The following is a 21,693-nucleotide window of genomic DNA, read 5'->3' as shown; positions in this document are numbered from 1 at the left end:
GACACAGGGAGGCCGGCCAGGAGGAAAAGTAGTCTAGGCAGGAGAGTACCGGGGCTTGGATGAGGATTTGCGTGGCGTAGTTGGTGAGGAAGGGTCGGATTTTTCATATGTTGCTCAGGAAAAAAATGCAGGTGAGTGCTAGAGTGGAGATGTGCTGGGAGTAGGAGAGGTAGGGATCCTGGGTTACTCTGATGTTCTTAGCTGAGGAGGAGGGAGAGGGTGTGGTAGATTCCATAGGAATGGAGATAAAGAGATCAGAGGGGGGGGGGGGGGGGGATGAGGAGGGGAAGAAAAGGAGGTCAGCTTTAGAGAGGTTGAGTTTGAGATGATGCATCCGGGAGGAGATAGCAGACAGACAGGTAGAGATACAGGAGGGGGTGGTGGGGTCAGAGGAAGATCTGAGCATCATCAGCATAGAAATGGTATGAGAAACCATAGGATGCAATGAGGGGGCCCAGGGAGTGAATGTAGAGAGAGAACAGGAGAGGACCCAAGACTGATCCTTGGGGGACTCCTGTTGAGAGAAGGTGAGGTGTGGAGGTTGTGCTGCTCCAGATTACCTGGTAAGTGTAGTCAGAGAGGTAGAAGGAGAACCAGGCCAGAGCAATGCCAGAGATTCCCAGGTCAGTGAGAGAGGATAGGAGAATTGAGTGATTAACAGTGGCAAAGGTAGCAGAGAGATTGAGGAGAATTAGGAAAGAGGAGAGAGAGGCAGCACGGGCAGGGTTTAACAAGTTAGTGAGTGACAGGAGAGCAGTTTCAGTGGAGTAAGCAGAGCGGAAACCAGATTGGAGAGGGTTGAGCAGAGAGTGGTTAGACAGGAAATTAGAAAACTTGGGGTGTATTGATGCCTCGAGGGTTTTAGATAGAAAAGGTAAGAGGGAGACAGGATGGTAGTTCTGGAGGAAGGTGGTGTCGAGGTTAGGTTTCTTGTGGAGGGGGATGATAGATGCTTGTTTGAAGGCAGAGGGAAAGAGGCCAGAGGAGAGAGGTGTTGAGAAGGGAGGAGATGAAGGAGAGTAGAGCTGGAGAAGCAGCTTGAAAGAGGTGCGTTGGGAGGGGGTCCAGGGCGCAAGTGGTGGGTTTGTGGCCCTGGAGGAGGGAGGATAGGTCCAAGTCTGAGAGGGGAGAGAAGGAGGAGAAGGAGGGTGAGTTAGTCGGGGAGTGTGGCAAAGTGGTTAATAGTGTGCAGGTGCAGGTGATCAAGGAACAGACAGACAATTGTAATCCAGAGTTTGTTCAATGATTTTTATGTCCAGGGCCTGATGGCAAAACAAACAGTAAACAGTAATGATGGTAAGTAATATAGCAGCGTGTATTACTTACTTTGTAATCCCCGGGTTGGTCCCGAAATAATAGTCCTGTTTATTGTACACCCACACGAAACACAAAACACATACACAAATCCATTAGTGCATTAATTAGTGCTTGTGATGCAAATACAGTTATTTGTGATACAAGTGCGGTGCTGTTCTGGGTTTGTGATAGCCTCTAGTGACAGCTCCGGAACATGTTAGCTATCTAATAACAGCAAGCAAAAATTAAAGAAAACAAACAAACACTCCCGATACGGATACACAAAACATAGGTCGTTCCAGGTTCTTTTTCATAAACCAAAACAAAGGAACAGATTATGTCTCTTCTACCCCTATTTATACCGTCACACATGACCCCTTGGTAAACGACTGCATATACTCCTCCAATCCGTGACTGCCACATAATTTCTCTTCCGGGTTGATGAGTTAATGTATCAAAGCTCTGCCCCTTTTCTAAATGTCAACTTCCTTTTAACCCTAGGAACGAAGTGTCAGGCCAAGCAGTCCAGGGTACTCTGTTCCTGTTACTTAGTGCCCTCACAGGTCAGGAGGGAGATTTACCACCAAGAATCATTGTCTTTCTGTCATAGGGAGACAGAGGGTGTTGGGGTTGGAGCGGGAGGGGGTGGGGAGGAAAGAGAGGTGTTAAGAGTTTGCAGATATCAGAGATTTTAGAGGAGAAGAAAGAGGCAAAGTAGTCAGAGGAGATAGACGAGGGAGGAGGAGGGGGGAGGGGTGAGGAGAGAGGATAGAATAGTTTCCAGGGGTTGTTAGTGGAGGATTGGATAATAGATTGAAAATAGGAGTGTTTAGCAGAGTAGAGGAGAAGGAGGAGAGGAGGGAGCGGTAGAGAGCTAGGGCAGCAGGGAGTTTGGTTCTCTTCCATTTCTTTTCAACAGAGCACAGTTTTGGGGAGGGGAGGGGAGGGGCCGGCAGGTCAGGAGGTTAAGGGACAGAGGGAGTTGAGGGAGGAGGTGAGGGAGGAGAAGAGGGTGGAGGTAGCAGAATCTACAGAGAGACAGGGAGATGAGAGAGTAGCGGAGGCAAGGACAGAGGGGGGAGAGAGAGGAGGTTATGACGGGAGATGACAGTGGGGGTAGGTGGAGTAGTAGAGAGGGGAGAGACAGAGAAAAAGAGTGAAAGAATGATGAAATAGTGATGAGAGGTCCAGAGGGGTGACAGAGAGGGTGGAGAGGCAGCAGGCCCTGGAGAAGGTGAGGTCCTTCTGACTGCAAACAGCAAAATCCAATCCAAGCAGGTTGGTTGCTAGAAACTACTGATTAGCCAAAACAAAAACAATGATGAAAGATGCACACATTATGTTAAAACGTGTATACTATAGTAACCTTCGTCAAATTCCTATTACCCCCGCTCAATCACATGCTCTTGATTGGACCAATTTATGCCTATGTTTATTTAATGTCAGGGTGGCAGAGCACAGCTCTGCTCTTTAGAAATTGGCAGGGATGGGGTTAAATTCCCCTACCTGCCTTGGTTCATTGTGTTCAGGTGGCTGGGGTTGATTAGATGATTAGTTTATTGATCAATCAGCGCCCAGCCACCTGACATAAAAGGAGGCCTCTGCTGTTCATTTAGGAGAGGAAGCTGAGGAAGCAGGTTGGTGGTTTTTTGGTGTGTGATTTTTTGAACTTTGATAAATCCAGTGAAGGCATTGCCCAGCCTGGACATTGTTATTTTTGTTAGTTTTGCTTTTTGTCTTTCTTTTTGTGTTTAAAATTGCTTTGTTTTGGCCCTTGTGCCCTTTTTTTTGTGTATTTATAATAAAATAATTATTTTTTTGAACTACAGACTGTCTCTGGGCCTCTATCCACTCAACAGCCTGCCACAGTCAGGTCTCTGTCTAATAAGGCTCTGTTAATTACTGGTTTTATTCAGGATTACAACATTGATATTCTGTCTTTAACTGAAACTTGGCTTAGACCAATTGAGGCTTCTCCACCTAACTATTCTTTTTTCCAGAAAGCTCGCTCTACTGGGTGGGGAGGTGGACCTGCAACTGTTTTCCATAGTGAATTTAGAATCAAACAGGAAATTGTTGAAGATTATTCATCTTTTGAAGTTTTAACATTGACATAAACAGTCCATGACCTATTGTAATTATTTATCGACCATCTAAGTCAAACCAGCTATTTCTGACTGAACTTGGGGATCTGCTATCTATATTGATAGTCAGATATGATAGATCTTTTATTGGGTGATTTTAACCTTCACGTTGACATTGATTCTGATTCTAATTCCTTGGAAATTTTCAGGCTACTGGATTTCTTAGATTATATCCTGCATGTCAAAGGTTCTACGCATAATCATGGCCATACTTTAGAGCTGGTCATTTCTCATAGTTTAGCTGTTAAGAACGTCATAACCCTAGCTCTTACTATTTCTGATCTTCTTGCCATTCTTTTTGAGGTGAATCTGCCAGTATCTACAAAGACTGTGGACCGTACATTTAAATCTGGGTAATTAAATATTCAACTGCTGTTAAGCTTTCTGATGTATTGATCTCATTACCACTCTCTGAGATGTCATCAGTAGATGAGCTGGTTAATAACTACAACACCACCTTCACTGGTATTTCAGATATTGTATCGCCAATCTTTAAAAAATAAAAGCTCACTGTGGTTTAATGATACAACCGGTAAGATGAAATATGAAAGTTGTAAACTAAAATGGAGATGGCGGGAATCTGAACTGCATGTTCATTACATTGAATGGAAGGGCCATCTGATTAAATATAGGAAGGCTCTGGCATTGGCTAGATCATCATATTATTCTAAGTTAATTGAAAGAAATAAAACATAATCTATTTTTTTTTTTTTTTTTTTTTTGCTACCTAGATAATTTAATGAATCTTTCGCTTAATAGTCCCACCCTTGACATTGGCTCATCTCACGGCAATGATTTACATTTCTTACCTTAAGGAGGACTCCAGCACAATTTTACCAACTGCACCTATTAAGGCTACTATGGGGGCTTTTTCTTTGATTACCTTGCAGGAACTGACAGAGCATTTCTAACTCTTAATGGTATATTCAAGAAGTGTGAGTCTGGTTTTCATGCTGCACATAGCACCGAGACAGCCCTTGTCAGAGTTGTGAATGATTTGCTGATAAGCTCCGACTCTGGCTTTCCATCAGTTTTAATTCTTAAAGTGCTGCCTTTGATACTGTAGATCATTCCATCCTACAGAATCATCTTGAAAGCACAATAGGACTGTCTGACCTTGTCCTATCCTGGTTCAAATGTTATCTTTCTGATAGGTTTCAGTTTGTCTATTGGGGAGGTAAAATCGGCATCATCAGAAATTGTCTGTGGTATTCCACAGGGCTCCATTCTAGGTCCCTTGTTGTTTTCCTTATGTCTGCTACCATTAGTGACATTATCCGCAGACAGAGAGTGAACTTCCATTGCTATGCTGATGATACCCAGCTCCATTTGTCCATAAAGACAGGAATGTCTTCTGCTTGGGTGTTATAAGCTACCTGCCTTATAGACATCAAACATTCGATGTCACTAAATTTTCTAATGTTGAATTGAGATATAACAAAGGTTATGCTAGTGGGCTCACAGAACCAACTAAAATTTAAGAAACCTAGAAATTAAGAGTTTGGGGGTCATCTTTGACCCTGATCTCTCATTTCAGACTCTAGGGAAGTTACTAAAACATCTTTTTACCATTTGAGAAATATAGACAAACATAGACCAATCTGTATCTGATTTCGAGAGAGTAATGCATGGCTTTGTTTGATCTAGAATTGATTATTGTAATGTACTTTTTTCTGATGTTTGCAGCTTGTTTAGAATACCACCATAGAATTCTGACTAAAACCAGAAAAAGTGAACACATTACCCCTGTTTTGGCCTATTTACACTGGCTCCCTGTGCAGTATCAAATTTATTTGAAGATTTTGCTTTTAACTTACAATGGCCTGAATGGATTAACACCAAGTTATTTGCAGGAGTTATTGACCCTGTATCTTCCAAACCACACTCTGAGTTCACAGGATGCGGGGCTGCTGGCTATTCCTAGGGTCAACACGGGAGACTGGGCTTTTTCTTGTAGAGCCCCTAAATTATGGAATGCTCTGCTTTCATTTGTCAGGGAAGCTGGGACCATTACAGTTTTCAAGTCGATACTAAAAATAATCTTTATAAAATGGCTTTCTTATCTTAGTGGGTTTTAATGTAAGTTTAAAATTGCTGCTTTTGTATTATGTGTATACTTATTTAAATATGATACTTAAATTGTCTGATTATGACAGTTAAGTGTGACATGGTATAATAATAATAATAATAATAATAATACTACTACTACTACTACTACTACTACTACTACTAATAATAATATAATAATAATAATAATAATAATAATAATAATAATAATAATAATAATAATTTTTTTATGGAGCAAGCAATTCATACAGCATATCTCAAAGCACTTCACAGTTTAAAACAATACACCGTGATATTAAAAAAAAAAAGTATGGTGTACAAATGTATTGTGTTTTTTTCTGCTATGAAGTGTACAGTGTTTTGTGATACTTTTGTATAAAAGTGCTATATAAATGCAATAAATAAATAAACTGGTTTTTTGCATTCTTTCCATTCAACACTTCTCATTGTAGGAGTGTAGCCATGACATAAAAAATAATCATAATTTTAAATGTTTTTTTTTTTTTTAACAGTGATTCTTCCTGAGCATATTTTACTCCAGAAAAAAAAAAACCTACAAAAACACAAACTGAATGAACATTCTGAATGATATACAGATTATTTTTTATTTAAACATGTCACGAAAAGGTACAGATTTTACATAATTAATAAAATGTGAAATCTACAGAATGATGGCCATACATATTAAATAAGATTTACTGGAATTATTTTGTTAGCACAATAACAGATGTTGTATGATTGTATATTAGGATGGTATAATTGACAAACCCTTTTTTTTTTACTCAGACTTCACTTCAGTTAGGGCTAACAGGAAAACAGACACTGACACTTCAATCAGTGATCTAAGTATATGTACATTTTGATTTACTGTGCTTTTGGACCACTAATACTGCATGCTGATAGAGTAAGTGACACATTCAAAGCATAAAAAACTAAAATGCTCATTTATCCTATGTATTAGAAGAATATTGATTCACCGTCAAGTAATCTCATACCAAATTCAAACCCGTGGTTTTTAAATGATTCTTTCTTTTCAGGCAAAATCCATGTCCTACCTGTCATTAGCATTAGTACCTTCCCTTGCATTTAGTATTTTAACCATCATTATAGGCCCTATCTTAAGCAAATGCAAAGGCTAAACATCATTGAATTATTATTGTGTTTGCTAAGTTTCTACCATTTCTACATTATTCTATTACCCTCAGAAAAGTTTCTGTTGCTTCAAAATAGAGAATTCAAAACTTTGATTAACTTTCTTATGTAAATTAACCACTATCTTAATGCCAGGTTGGTAACATTCACCGCATATTTGAGTCCCGCTGAGCATTTTCATGCCTCATTCATTCGAATGGCGGTAAGCATATCTGACATGGAAGGGAAGCTGTTGTAGAATTTACATAAGCCACAGTGACAGGCTGTGATAATTAACTAAAACTTTGCAACTTATTATTAAAAATAATAAAATAGAAGAAGATAAGGGGAACAATGGCAATAGCTAATAGAAAAACGAATTAGAAAAGGAAATGGATTTAGATTAGGCAATATATTGATCGTATCACAAATGTGTAAAGTCTATAACAAGAATATTTTCTCTTCAACAAAAGTACTCCTTAAGAGAAAGTCTGGAGAATATATTGTATTGGAATGGCTCACAATAGTAACATTTTGTAATTAATGACAGACTCTGCTATAGTATTCCTCATTTATACAATATTGTTCTCTGTCTGGAATCAAGCTGCTTTTTTCAGAGGATAATCTTAGGCAGATTTCCCATATAATTATAGGTTGTTTCCTAGTAGGCAGGAGTATAAAATCTCTGGAGAAAACAAAAGTCCAAATTGCAAAGTACAAAGTGAGACCCCTCTGTATCTACACATTTCATACATGCGTAAGTGTCATATGTTCCTTATCTGTTTTTTCCAAAATAGAGATTTCTCCATGGAAATGTATTTTTTAACCAACTTCCAAATGTACAGACACCCACCCTTTAAAGGAGCCTCATGAAATCAAACCCACGTCTCCCTACTAACACAGTGAACTAGATAACAGAGATATGTCAACAGAAATTACCCCAAATTCAATTAAAGAGATGATATAGCATATCTGTAGCATATCTGTGTTTGTGCAGGGTAACACACTGTTCCATGGTCTGTATGATGACTGTCAGCTAATGGATATACTTTTACTCTTTCCTAACTTAGTGATGTGCTTGTGTTGGCCATGGCAATATGTGGCACATTTCACTTTCTGTTTTGGTTTTAACCTCTAGGGTGATCAATACTTTAGTTTCTGTAGTTCTATTGAATTATATAGTGTTGTCACATAAAGTGAAACTTTGTGCAACTTAACAATACTTTTTTCCCCCTTCGCTGTTCAGATATGCTCTTTGATATACAAATAGCAGTTAAGGGCTTCAGTAGAATGTCACTGCTTTCTTCATTGTTTCATTCTTGTCAACTTCACCACAAAAAAAAACCTTTTTTTTCATGTCGGGTTTGAAAATGTAGTTCAACACTAGAAAAACAATAGCCACCAGTTTCTGTAAAATGTCAACTGCATTATCATTTGAAAAAAAAAATACTACTAGGAAATAATGACAAGCAATTACATATATACAGTGCATACCTGTTTACTGCTTTACTCAATAAGACTAAATGTTCTTTTCTACTCTCCTTTCAAATGAAAATATGTATTTGGGATTTTATATAACTTGTAAAGTTACTGTTTTTTTGTGCATGGATTTTATATATGAAACCACCTTTGTATTCAGTTGAGGTCAGTGCTTCTCCTGTACCAGTGGCGTAGCTAGGAGGTGGTTTTAGGGGTTTGAACCCCCACCCCCCCCAACAAAATAAAATAATGAGAGTGGCAGGCTGGTGAGTGGATAAAGGCCCAGAAACAGTCTGCAGTTCAAAAAAAAAATACTAATTTTATTATAAATAACACAAAATAAAAGTGCACAAGGGCAAAATAAAGGGATTTAAACACAACTAAAGCAATACAAAAAAACAAAACTTGCAAAATTAAGGTTTCCAGGCCGGGCAATGCCTTCACTGGATTCAGCAAAATTTCAAAAATCAAACAACCACAAACACCAACTTGCTTCCTCAGCTCCCTCCTCTCAAATGAGAAGCAGAGGCCTCCTTTTATGTCAGGTGGCTGGGCGCTGATTGATCATTAATTAACCTAATCAACTAATCAACCCCAGCCACCTGAACATAATAAACCCAGGCAGGTAGGGGAAATTAACCCCATCCCTGCCAATTTAAAAAGGGCAGGGCTTTGCTATGCCACAATGAGTTATTCAACTATTTGGGACAAAGAAAAAAGTCAGCCATGTGCAAAAATCTAGATCCATCACCATCATCCCCCCACCGAAACGAAATACTGGTGATCCATCATCAGCACCTTCCCCTTCCCCCGGGGCGAAATACATGCAACGCTAGTCTTACTAACCATCAGCAAAAAATCTCCATCCAACCAGAAACAAAATCCTGCCTATACCACTGTCCTGTACGTAGACTCAAACTAATGACTTAGCCCATATGATATGGTTCTCCAAGTAGCATTACTACTTTATGCAATCCATAATTTTGAACAGTCAATCATAAAATATAATTTAAAATACTCCACAAACTTCTTATTCAGATAAACACACATTTAATGTATTATTCACATCTTTAATTTTACTCAGCATTATTACAATAGTGATTCAATGTACTATTATTGTTGTTGTTATTGCTATATTGTTATTAGTGTCTCTGGTGATTTACACAGCACATTGCAGCAAGGTCATCTTTATAAAAGAGATAATGCATCTCAGTTGCCACTTCTCTCTTAAATAATATTAAATAAGTCTTGTTCGGATTTGAAATTTGCATATCCAATCAATCAACACCCCCAGTGTGAGTGACGTTACTTTAATAATTGCATTGCATTCCCCAGTGCTTCGGGTTGCAGCTAAATGTTACCACTTAACATTCTATTCTCCTACTGTGAAGGACTTAGACTTAAATACTATAAACAGGGAAAAAAAGAAACAGCGATCAAACAACTTCTATAAGAACACTTAGATTGTATTTTAATATTCATTTTAATAATAAAAGGCACAGATATGATTAATTTATTGTAGATAATTGGTGGAGGGTGTTTTTTTTCTGACACACAAAATCACAATTCTTTAAATTTTCAGCATGGATTAATACATGCAACAAAAAGAATAAGCAGCTATTTTGCTCTGGAGACGACAGCAGCCCCTCCCCCTTTTGCACTGACGATGGCAGAGGCTCCTCCCCCTTTGGCACTGAAGACTACAGAACTCCTGGGCAGGCAGCACCTCTCTCTGTGGTAGAGGTGGTCCCCTCACCTCTTTTGGCCATGGTGGTCCTGGGCCTTCTGTCAGGGGCGCCCGTTTAACCCCTCTTGTGACCCCTGGACTTTTGTAAGGGTGCGTGCATTTAACCCCTGTGGTTGCCCCTTGGCTTCTGTAAGGGGGTGCCCGTTTAACCCTCTTGATGACCCCTGGGCTACTGTGAGGAGGTGCAAGTTTAACCCTCTTCCTACCCCCTAAGCCCAAGTGACTTAGGGTTTTTCTATAGAGGATGGCCCCAATGCTGGCAGAGGTGCGTGGCCCTCTAGCAGTGGCGATGCTGTCAGTGGTGAGGGGCAAGCAGGCAATGGAGATGGCAGTGGCTCCTTCCTCTTTTCCACTGGAGACGACATGTTCTGACAAGGCTTTCAGGCAACATGTGTAGTCACCACTGGGCAGGTCAGGTCAGGTATAAAACCAGAACAACCCTGGTTGTTTTCATGTTGTCATGGAATTATATGTGAATTGCAAAAGCTAATTAGAATAGCTGGAATATTAACACATCTGGAGTGATTTATTTAGTTATTTATTGTGTACTTTTCCAGGTATACAATACAAATTTTATAACCATTTCAGTTTTTTGGGGGGAATTTTGTTTTTGTTTATGAAGGAAAATAAATTTGTGTGGCATAGTAATGTACAGAACACCTAAAGGTACAAAGTGTAAAAATTTAAATGGAAGGCTAATCTCGTGCGCACTACATAATGTCTCGTGCGTATGAGATAGTAAATCACGTGCACGACATAGTTGCCTCCCTTTTTAATTTATATCAGGTCCCTTTAGGGGTTCTGTAGTAATTAGATCATTGAAAGGAGATAAATAATATGTTACACAAACATTTTCTAATCACACTTTCTTATCCATTTATGACAGTGACTCTTTTAAACTTATTTATTAGGTTGTTTCAGAGAACTTTTGAATCCTCAGCAACCCACTGGTGATTACACATGATGACATGTCATAATTGTCATCAAGTAAAACATAGTTTTCTGTGTTTAATATCCATTGTTTTTTCACTGGAAGGCTGGTTTTAAAACATGATATTTATATGCAGTGGAAAGTAGATCCCTCCATTTAGATTGTAGTCCTCTCTGTATATATTAAGGGAAGTTTTTGGTTTGCTATTTATTTATTTATTTTTGACTTGTGGTGCAACCACTGTTATAACAAACATTCCCAAGTAGAACCACATTTTAGATTCCTTACACACATATACTTCTCATACATAAAACAAGCTATTATTATTAGGTTATTTGTTGGAAAGTGCAGCCAGCGGCTGGTGTTATTGTGCAGGGAAACACTCAGAAGCAGGTGAAGTTTGGTGCAAAACCAAATTATATTTATTTAAGAACACAAGGAAAAAAAAAAACTAATTGTACAAAAAAGAAAACAACTTCCTTTTTTTTTTTTTTTTTTTTTTTAGAAAAAAACATGCAAACAAAAATAGTTTCATTTAAATAGAATTCACCTAAAGCAGGTGCTATATTCAGCTCCAACACTGAGGTTATTACTGGCTCCAAACTATCCCCAGGATAGCTGTGACAATCCATTCAACTATATGTTACCAAAATTTTATACCAGTTTGTCTAATATTAATTCACTTGGGATTTGGGGATTTTGTAAGGATCTCCACATCATGAGTTCACAAAAGTCAGTAATATAAACAAATCATATATTAAATGAAGTCAATGGTAATTAGTAATAAAATATTTACTATGAGATTGTGGACTCTATTAATGTTAATTTATTATGACAGGTAAGCTTAAAGGCTATATAATGGACCCAAATACAGGAATCATAGTACGTTAAACCACCTTGTTGAGCAACATTATTATACTTTCAATCTTCAGTCACAATTGGGGTTTTTTTGACACTCACTGATTATTTGTGTTTGCTCACTGTGAGGGTAGTTCTCTTTCATTCAGACGTTTTTATCAGTTTGTGTTAATGTTGCCAACCTTAAACATATTTTCTTTTTAGCATTGGAGAAAATTATTATTTAACAACCTAACAGGAAAATACATGACATTTTAAGTATAATATGTTTTTCTTCAATTTAATGAGCTAAATATTTTGTTGCCTACGTGACTCTCCTTGTTTGTTTCCATAAAAAAAACAACAAACGCAAGCATAAATAAATCAAACAAACCTGACAAATATGTTGATTTTCTATTAATAGTCTTCTTTTTCTGTCCTGTGATATTGCATTTACATTGTAAGTTTGTATCTGCCTGTGAAGTCTGAGAGGAAACATTGATTGACTGTGCTAACAGTCACTTGGAGCTCACATTTAGGGCACTTTTTGTCCCATAAATTGAGCACTGGACTATTATTTCACTCTCGTCACATGTTCAAAAATGGTGGCTTTCATATCACTGAAACCTACAGTGGTGGCACAATCCTGGATGAATTCTTAAAATGTGTGAAAAATGTCACAATTTCCATCTGATAGTCGCGAGGCCCAAATGTCCAGTTTTTGAACAAAAGCTGTTGCCTTGTCTGTAAGGAGAAATATATTTGCATCCTTCCTTTGCATGGACGCAGTAATTGAATTCAATTTTATATATATAGTGTAATTCAGGGGTTAATTTATGAATGCATTTGATGTGTGTGGATAATAACACCTTTCAGTGCCCATCTCTGATTCTCTCAACTTCCAGTCCTGTTATTCCAACTTCCTTGTCTAATTTAGCATATTTATTACTAACTGTGGCAGAGTAGAGGGAGGAGAGATGTAGTCATGGAGAGTAATGGGACTACATTTCCTAGAATGCCACGGGTGTGAGCCAGGAAGAGGCTCATCTGGCTCTAATTTAATTAGCGACACCTGCCTGTAATTGGCAGGCAGGTATAAAAGCAGGTCTGTGTGAAAGACAAAGGCTGTCTGGGTGAAGCCTGTGACGAGACCTGTGTGGTTTGTAACCGGTAAATGTCCGGTTGATAGTTGAGGGATTTGAAGAAGTTTAGTTTGTACTCCAAGGGGAGGTTTTTGTTTTGTGTTTTGTTAATTTTATTTTTGTGTTTTAATAAAAGTGCACAAAAGTGCTAAAAGTGCTGGTCTGGGTCTGAATCTGCTGTGTTAAGGGTGAAAAAGAGCAAAGCAGGGAGACGCTCCATTACATTTGGTGGCAGTTGTAAAAGAGTGCCCTATGGACCCAACAGAGAACTAATAAAAATTGAAATAGAAGAGATGCTAAAAGTATTATTACAGGTGACTGCTGCACAGAAGAAGGCCAACCGCCTGCAACAAGAGGCCAACCGAGCACATTGTGAGAGATGGAAGCTGCTGCTGTGTGCGGAGCCAGAGGGAGAAGCCCCGCCACCTCCAAAGCCTGTATAGGAACCGGAGTTCCTGCTGCTTGTATTAGAGCCCGAGTTGCCTGCGAAGAAACTGGAGTTGCTATTGCCGGTGTTGGAACCGGAGTTGCCTGCACTGGAGCAAGAGTTGCTGCTGGCAGAGCAAGAGATGCAGCTGCCAGGAGAGAAGCTCCGCTGTCTGCAGAGCATGAAAAGAGGCTGCTGGCTACAGAGAAGGGGAAGCAATGAAAAGACCACCTCCACTTCAGCCTCGACCACCAACCCCTGTGCCACAGTCCGACGCTGGTAGGTCAGATCCCTTGGCCTGAGCTCCCAGAAATGGTTCGGTTTAAAAGGGGTTAGGGGTGGCCTTGGTGTGGCTGAGTGTGCTACGCACAAGGGAGAGGATGTGTGGCAGAGTACCTGTAATTGGCAGGCAGGTATAAAACCAGGTCTGTGTGAAAGACAAAGGCTGTTCTTTTGAAAAGCTAAGGCTGTCTGTGTGAAGTTAACTTATTAAGCTATGTAAACAGAAAACAAGCTGTAAAAATATGTGTGTCAAGTGAAGTGCTTTGTTAATGAATGCAGGTTTGCTAGTTACAGTGGCTTGCGAAAGTATTGACCCCCCTTGGCATTTTTCCTATTTTGTTGCCTTACAACCTGGAATTAAAATGGATTTTTTGGGGGTTTGTATAATTTGATTTACACAACATGCCTACCACTTTGAAGATGCAAAATATTTTTTATTTTGAAACAAACGAGAAATAAGACAAAAAAACAGAAAACTTGAGCTTGCATAAGTATTCACCCCCCCAAAGTTAGTACTTTGTAGAGCCACCTTTTGCAGCAATTACAGCTGCAAGTCTCTTGGGGTATGTATCTATAAGCTTGGCACATCTAGCCACTGGGATTTGTGCCCATTCTTCAGGGCAAAACTGCTCCAGCTCCTTCAAGTTGGATGGGTTCCGCTGGTGTACAGCAATCTGTAAGTCATACCACAGATTCTCAATTGGATTGAGGTCTGGGCTTTGACTAGGCCATTCTAAGACATTTAAATGTTTCCCCTTAAACCACTCAAGTGTTGCTTTAGCAGTATGCTTAGGGTCATTGTCCTGCTGGAAGGTGAACCTCCATCCCAGTCTCAAATCTCTGGAAGACTGAAACAGGTTTCCTTCAAGAATTTCCTCGTATTTAGCGCCATCCATCATTCCTTCAATTCTGACCAGTTTCCCAGTCCCTGCCGATGAAAAACATCCCCACAGCATGATGCTGCCACCACCATGCTTCACTGTGGGGATGGTGTTCTCGGGGTGATGAGAGGTGTTGGGTTTGCGCCAGACATAGCGTTTTCCTTGATGGCCAAAAAGCTCAATTTTAGTCTCATCTGACCAGAGTACCTTCTTCCATATGTTTGGGGAGTCTCCCACATGCCTTTTGGCGAACACCAAATGTGTTTGCTTATTTTTTTCTTTAAGCAATGGCTTTTTTCTGGCCACTCTTCCATAAAGCCCAGCTCTGTGGAGTGTACGGCTTAAAGTGGTCCTATGGACAGATACTCCAGTCTCCGCTGTGGAGCTTTGCAGCTCCTTCAGGGTTATCTTTGGTCTCTTTGTTGCCTCTCTGATTAATGCCCTCCTTGCCTGGTCCGTGAGTATTGGTGGGCGGCCCTCTCTTGCCAGGTTTGTTGTGGTGCTGCTGCCATATTCTTTCTATTTTTTAATAATGGCTTTAATGGTGCTCCGTTTGATGTTCAAAGTATTGGATATTTTTTTATAACCCAACCCTGATCTGTATTTCTCCACAACTTTGTCCCTGACCTGTTTGGAGAGCTCCTTGGTCTTCATGGTGCCGCTTGCTTGGTGGTGCCCCTTGATTAGTGGTGTTGCAGACCTGGGGCCTTTCAGAACAGGTGTATATATACTGAGATCATGTGACAGATCATGTGACACTTAGATTGCATACAGGTGGACTGTATTTAACTAATTATTTGACTTCTGAAGGTAATTGGTTGCACCAGATCTTATTTAGAGGCTTAATAGCAAAGGGGGTGAATACATATGCACGCACCACTTTTCCGTTATTTATTTTTTAGAATTTTTTTAAACAAGTTATTTTTTTCATTTCACTTCACCAATTTGGACTATTTTGTGTATGTCCATTACATGACATCCAAATAAAAATCAATTTTAATTCCAGGTTGTAAGGCAACAAAATAGGAAAAATTCCAAGGGGGGTCAATACTTTCTCAACCCACTGTATATTCCTGGATATTAAGAGTTAAGACATTTTACAGTCAACTTAAGAAAACAGCAATGTTTATTGTATAATGAATTTCTTTCTTTGTATTCTGAATCATTTAACGATTCATGATTTAATTTTTCAGTGTTTAATTTTCATTGTTATATCCAAAAGAAGTATGTGGAAGTTGCACGTGTATGTCTTACTGTGAAACGTGCATACAGATGATAACGAAGTTTCCCTTAGTGCTTAATAATAAAGTGTTCATATGTAAGGCCGTGAAAAAAAGTCTGCGAAATCTTGAAAATGGATATACAAAGAGTTTTGATTAGGTGGTTCCTTTATTTCCTTTAAAACAAGCATTATCATGCACTGAAAATATAAGTCTTTGAGTATCTGTAAATTGTTTGGCTGTTTCACACAGCATTTATGTGTAGCTATATAGGTCAGTGAATCAGAGATGATAGAATATGAGGTGACAGCTAAAATGCAAAACAAAATGTGAGTGACCTATTTTATGTACAGAAGAACAAATGCATCAGACAACAGAAGTTTACCAACTTACAGAGGCTTTCTTACAATATGCTGTTTGTTTCAGAATCGTGGAAAACTATAAGCCTGGTTCATGCAGTACTTCTGTTGCAGATGAATGCGATATGTCTGGTGCAGACAGCTAGCTGTGTAGCTTCACTATTTACCATACGGGATGCCTTGTGTCACATCCCTTTTGACTGCACAAAGTGGTCGCAGCTGTTGTTTATATAAATCCAATACTTTAAATACAAACTGCGTTCGTGCAATTGGATAAATGTACATTTAAGTAGATGTGCTGAGTTTGAACTTCTGTACAAGAGTTTTTGGAATGTATTTCAAGGGAATATGGCTTGCAGATTCTTGGCTTAAAGAATTTGAATCTTTACCTTATTCTGATTGGCGTTGTACAAAATGTATCCAGTTGCTGTAGATTATTCTTTGGGGGTCTAAAAAGTAAATTCAGATAATTTAGCAAGTCGAAATCATTAATAAAGGTTGTTCTTCCTCATTACATATTATGAGCATTTTTAGAAGGATCATCTGGCTATCAGTTTGCCATCAATTTATATTAAGAACAGATCATATTCCAGGCTACATGAACCAGATTACTGACATTCTTTCTCATTTTCAATTTCAGAAATTTGAATCTACATCTTTGTCGGTTGTGTTTTTTTTTTTTTTTTTTTTTTTCAAACCTGACATTCCTGTAAATCATAACATCTATCCACTTATTTTACAAGCACAGGAAACAGACTGCCTTGGTATCTCACCTCAGACCCTTCAAACATACTGATGTATCTATCACCTCCGCTAGATCCTGTTCAGGTCTGGTTTTCCTGCATGCACAGAGCTAATCTCTTAGGAAGCTATATTGTCTTCTTTTTATAAGCACCAACCCCACCCACAGGTAAGTTTTCATTTGCAGCATTTACAGGTTTCTAATGAAAGATTTTCATTTTTCCCCTTTACAGCAAACAGGGAAGTACCCAGCGTTACAATTATGCCAGTCCATATTTAAGTTATTCCAGTCCAGTGCCATCTTTTCAGACCAGATAACACTGTCCCCAGGTCTATCAGATGTACAGTGACGGTTCATCATATATATCAGAACTGACATAAATGACCTTAAAAATGTTTTTGCTCTGCTCAGTAATTAAAATCTTCTCTGCCGCATTAGGACCTGCTTAGGTCTTTTGGGGGTCTCCAGCCTTGTTCAGACAGCCAGGTGGTGGACCCTCAAACCAAGCAGTTTCTGATGCCAAATTGTATCTTTCATGTTTTCTATAATCATCAATACAATGATTCCTTAAACTCAAATCTCTCTACTGAAAAAGGTATTGTGGAGGTCAGCTCCTCCTATGTACTTATTATCTATGCTATCTACTTATCCAGGTAAACACTAGGAAGACGAATATTACTCTTTGGATATGCTATACTGCAGAATCTAGAAAAAAACAAAACAAAACAAAAACACATTACTTCATTTCTATAAACACAGTAATAGTGTTTTTATTTTTTTGAGACCTGTTCATGAGTTTCAATACAGTAGCAACATATGGGTGACAGACATGTTATTAAATTGCATTAGTCCATACAAAAACCCTTTAATTACCTCTGGACAATTCCAGTGCTTTCATTTTGATTCCAGCTTTTGCTGAACAGTGTTTGGATGTTCACATTGCCATGCTTCTTTACTGAAGTATGAGGTTCATGCATTTGTTCCTAGGTTGCTTTATTAAATAACTGTGCCCATTACATCTTCAAGCCCCTTAACTTGATATTGCTATTATTGTAAGCATAGACTGCATCGGCTGATCCAGAGACACTTAGTATTCAGGGCTGAACATGATTACTTACAAAAGGCCAACCAAAAGCATTACTTCTTGATCGAATTATGCTTATAGCTCTAAAACACAGATAAAAATCATCCTGCCTAAAGTGGTGTGGATTGCAATTGTCTCATGTATGAAACACTGTATAATAAATTAATTGCAAACAAATCTACATAAAAGCAATTTAGTCAAAACATCTAATAAAATAAGAAGTGTTCAACACACAATACTACTGAGTCACTCAGCCTTTAATTAGGTGAGGTGGTTAAGGAATATTAGAAAATGGATTGGAGATTTCCTTTAACGTGATTGGTCAATGTGAGATCCCTAATCTCTGGTAAATGATCTGTAATGTCATTGTTCAAACTGTTTAATATCTGTTACAAATCAATCCAACGGAAAATGCGTAAATACAGTATTCATTTATGTAATGTGGGAACAATTCAATAATTGATAATTCAGAGTTTATCTGGGTTGATTAGCTCTCTTATTAATAATATTTAATTGACGTGTTACCAAGTTTGACGATTTACTATGAACACACATGCACATGCTAGACAGAAGGAATGTTTAAATCAATAGGAGTATTTTATTAAGTAAACAAATATTAAACAGAAATCAGAAAAGTCAGAAAGTAAATCTCTTAGTCTCTAAGCACAAAACACAAGTCAAAAGCTTTCACTGCATTCAGGCAGCTAGCAGAGCAATGGATATAGGACACCTCCTACCTCCTCACACACACAGCAGCAACCTCATGAGCCCAAGCAAGCTGTGACCACATACACACACACACACACAGCCTAAACTGAAATGATGCAGACAAACTTAGAACATATCACATTAAGCTTATTAATGGTGTGTAGATTAAGGATATGGCAAATTTCATTTTAAAGAAATTCTTCACACAACAATGAAGTAGATTACTTACAGTTACTTCATCAAGTTTCACTAAAGGTTATTTCACATGCAAAGTGTGCAAACTAAATAATTAACAGTTCAATTATATGTGAATGTGTTACAATTAATTAATTTAGTTCCATGAATGGGAAATGCAACTGGAATTATACTCGACAGTTCCTTAGAAGCTTAGACTTTTGGTCCTCTGGTTTGGAAACTCAAGCTGTTGAAGTGTCCAGTGCCTCCTCTCCTCCTCCTCCTCCTCTCAGCAACAAAGTCTTCAATCCTACATTGGATCAAACTCAGCAACAAAGCTTTCAACTCTCGATAGACTCAATAAACACCTGTAACAAAGTCTTCAGTCCTTGATATAGGATCCACAACAACGCACATCCGCTCTGTCCTCTTCTCTGAATCTTTTAGCTACACAGGTAGCAGGGCACAGTTTCTTTAGGGTGCTGTGGTTTTAGGTGTACAGCAGACCCAGACTTGTCTGATAACAGTCTCTGTAATTTTTACTGTAGTCCTCCAGCCAGACCTCAGTCTTGTTGCTTGTGGTCGTGACTCGCTTGCAGCTTTGCTTAGCAGAGTGACAGCACCTTGTTTAGCATACAATGTGGAGCGCAAATTGTTTAGTTTTGCATGGATATTTATAGTCTTTTCACTCTGTTAAATAGCCACTTTCATGAGATTATTTGTGTGTATTGGCTCTTTAAACTCCCAGTCCTTTGATGTTTAATGTCCTTTTCCATTTGGACATCACTAGATTATGTCTCCCTTGCGTCAAAATGATTGTTGTTGCATGTGCGAATTATCTGTACATAATTCAACTGTCCTTTCAGCCTAATCCAGCCCAGGCGCCACCTAGCCCCGGTCACCTTGTTCAGTAGGTCACATAGTTCAGTATGTCTGCAAGAAAGAGGCCTCTTCTCAAGACATGGTAGTTTGCCCTGTTTCTCAAGACACACAGTTTCATTAATGAATCCAGTTACATTTCCAATACACGTTCATGTATTATTCTCATATTCAAGGAATATGTCACTGTGGCAATGTTGCCCTGCCCCTGTGTATATTTATTTGTGTTGTATGTTGCGTGTTGTGTGTTAATATTGGTGTATAGTCATTGGTACACGGGATATAATATGGGTTACAAGCACGAATGCTTAAAATATATATTTGTATTAAAAGCAGTATGTTTTCACTCACTTGGGGTTATGTGTTTGGGAGTGGAGAAAGGGAGAGAGAGAGAGGGCGAGAGAGAGAGAGAAAGAGAGGAGGAACATAAAGCGTAATATAAGATCTGTTGTTATGAGTGCTGGAAGCAGCAGCACCATGCTTGTTTTTGTGTAGCATTTGTCCACCATGTTTTGTTAGTGTCTACTCATTTTGTTTGTCTCTTTATTTTTGGCGTGTCCTGTGTTTTTTGTTACAGTCTTTTTATTTTCTGTTTGTTTACTTATTAAATCCTGAGTGCAAGCAAGCGCTCAGCTTCACCAAAAACCCATGTCCGTGTATTGTTTCACTTCTTCCTGGTCCGTGACATCACCACGCACCTGCGCACTGCGACCATCTTGCCACAGTCCCACAGTATTTTAACTTATTAAAATAAGTTATTGAACAAACAGCACTATCAGCATTAACACATAGGCTATTAGAGGTTTTCAATAACTACATTTTCTTTTTTTTTTTTTACTTTCGCTAATATATTTTAGGATCTAATTAACTTAAATACTGAAACTTACACAATTACACGAATGCCCACTCAAATCCTAATTTAAAAAAAAAAAACAGATACTTTTATTATTTTGCAGTTTTTTGATAAAATAAAAATATTTCACAAATCATGTTCGCTTTTGTGTACAAGGTGCCTGAACTGAAGAACAGCTCCATGTAAGTAGATGATTATTTTTTTGGATTGTGGTATTATTTAGGCTGTTGGAAATGCCCACAATACAAAATTGTCCACCACTGGGATACTGAAGTCTGAAGGGTACCAGACCACATACAGAATTCTGAGCAGACCGGATTACTCATGAAATGTATGCAATGCATGTATTCAATTGATTTCTGTGTGTGTGTGTGTGTCTCTCTCTCTCTCTCTCTCTCTCTCTCTCTCTCTCTCTCTCTCTCTCTCTCTCTCTCTATATATATATATATATATATATATATATATATATATATATATATATATATATATATGTAATATGGAAATAAATATGAGGGCATATTAATATAACATTAATGTGTTTGTACACATTATATTATGTAAAATAAAATGTTGTCTATCCTACATGTAATACAGTATAAAAAACCAAACATAATGATGCATTGTAGGCTTTACATTGTTGTAGGACATGTAGATAATAAATTAATTTGAAACTAAATCAGCATATTTTCTTTTTTCTGTCTCATATTTTTTATCCCTGCTGCCACCACCTCCTTCAACTTTTGTCAGAAGAATAAATACCGTTTCGCAACTTCAGACCTGTTGCCACCCACAATTTGTATGTTAATTAATTAACACTTCAATGCCAGGTTTTGCTTGCAAGTGTCATCAGTGTAGAGATGGAAATTCACACCATGATGTCTAAGAATTTGACCAAGTGGGAGCATATATATACTAAATAAAATAGGCCCCAGATATGCCAAATAGGCTCAATAACCGAGCAAGTAGATGTTATGGTTTATGGTGTCAAAAGCAGCACTAAGGTTGAGTAAAACTAATATAGAAAGAGCAAGAGTCAGAAGCCATTAAAAGATAATTTACACCCTTGACAAGGGCTGTTTCAGTACTATGTAGCAGTCTAAAGCCTGATTGAAGAGGTTCATAGAGTTTATTTATTTAAAGATGATTATTCAATTGTTGTACCACAACCATTCCAAAATTTTAGACAAAAAAGGCAAATTTGATATAGTCCTATAATTACTCAAATTATCAGTGACTTGGTTTGTTTTTTCGGCACTTGTATGACTTCACCAATTTTAAATACTGAAGGCACAACTCCAGAGCTCAAGGAA

Source organism: Polyodon spathula, chromosome 1, assembly GCF_017654505.1.
Source record: "Polyodon spathula isolate WHYD16114869_AA chromosome 1, ASM1765450v1, whole genome shotgun sequence".
NCBI classification, from domain to species: domain Eukaryota; kingdom Metazoa; phylum Chordata; class Actinopteri; order Acipenseriformes; family Polyodontidae; genus Polyodon; species Polyodon spathula.
This window is presented reverse-complemented; position numbering follows the sequence as displayed.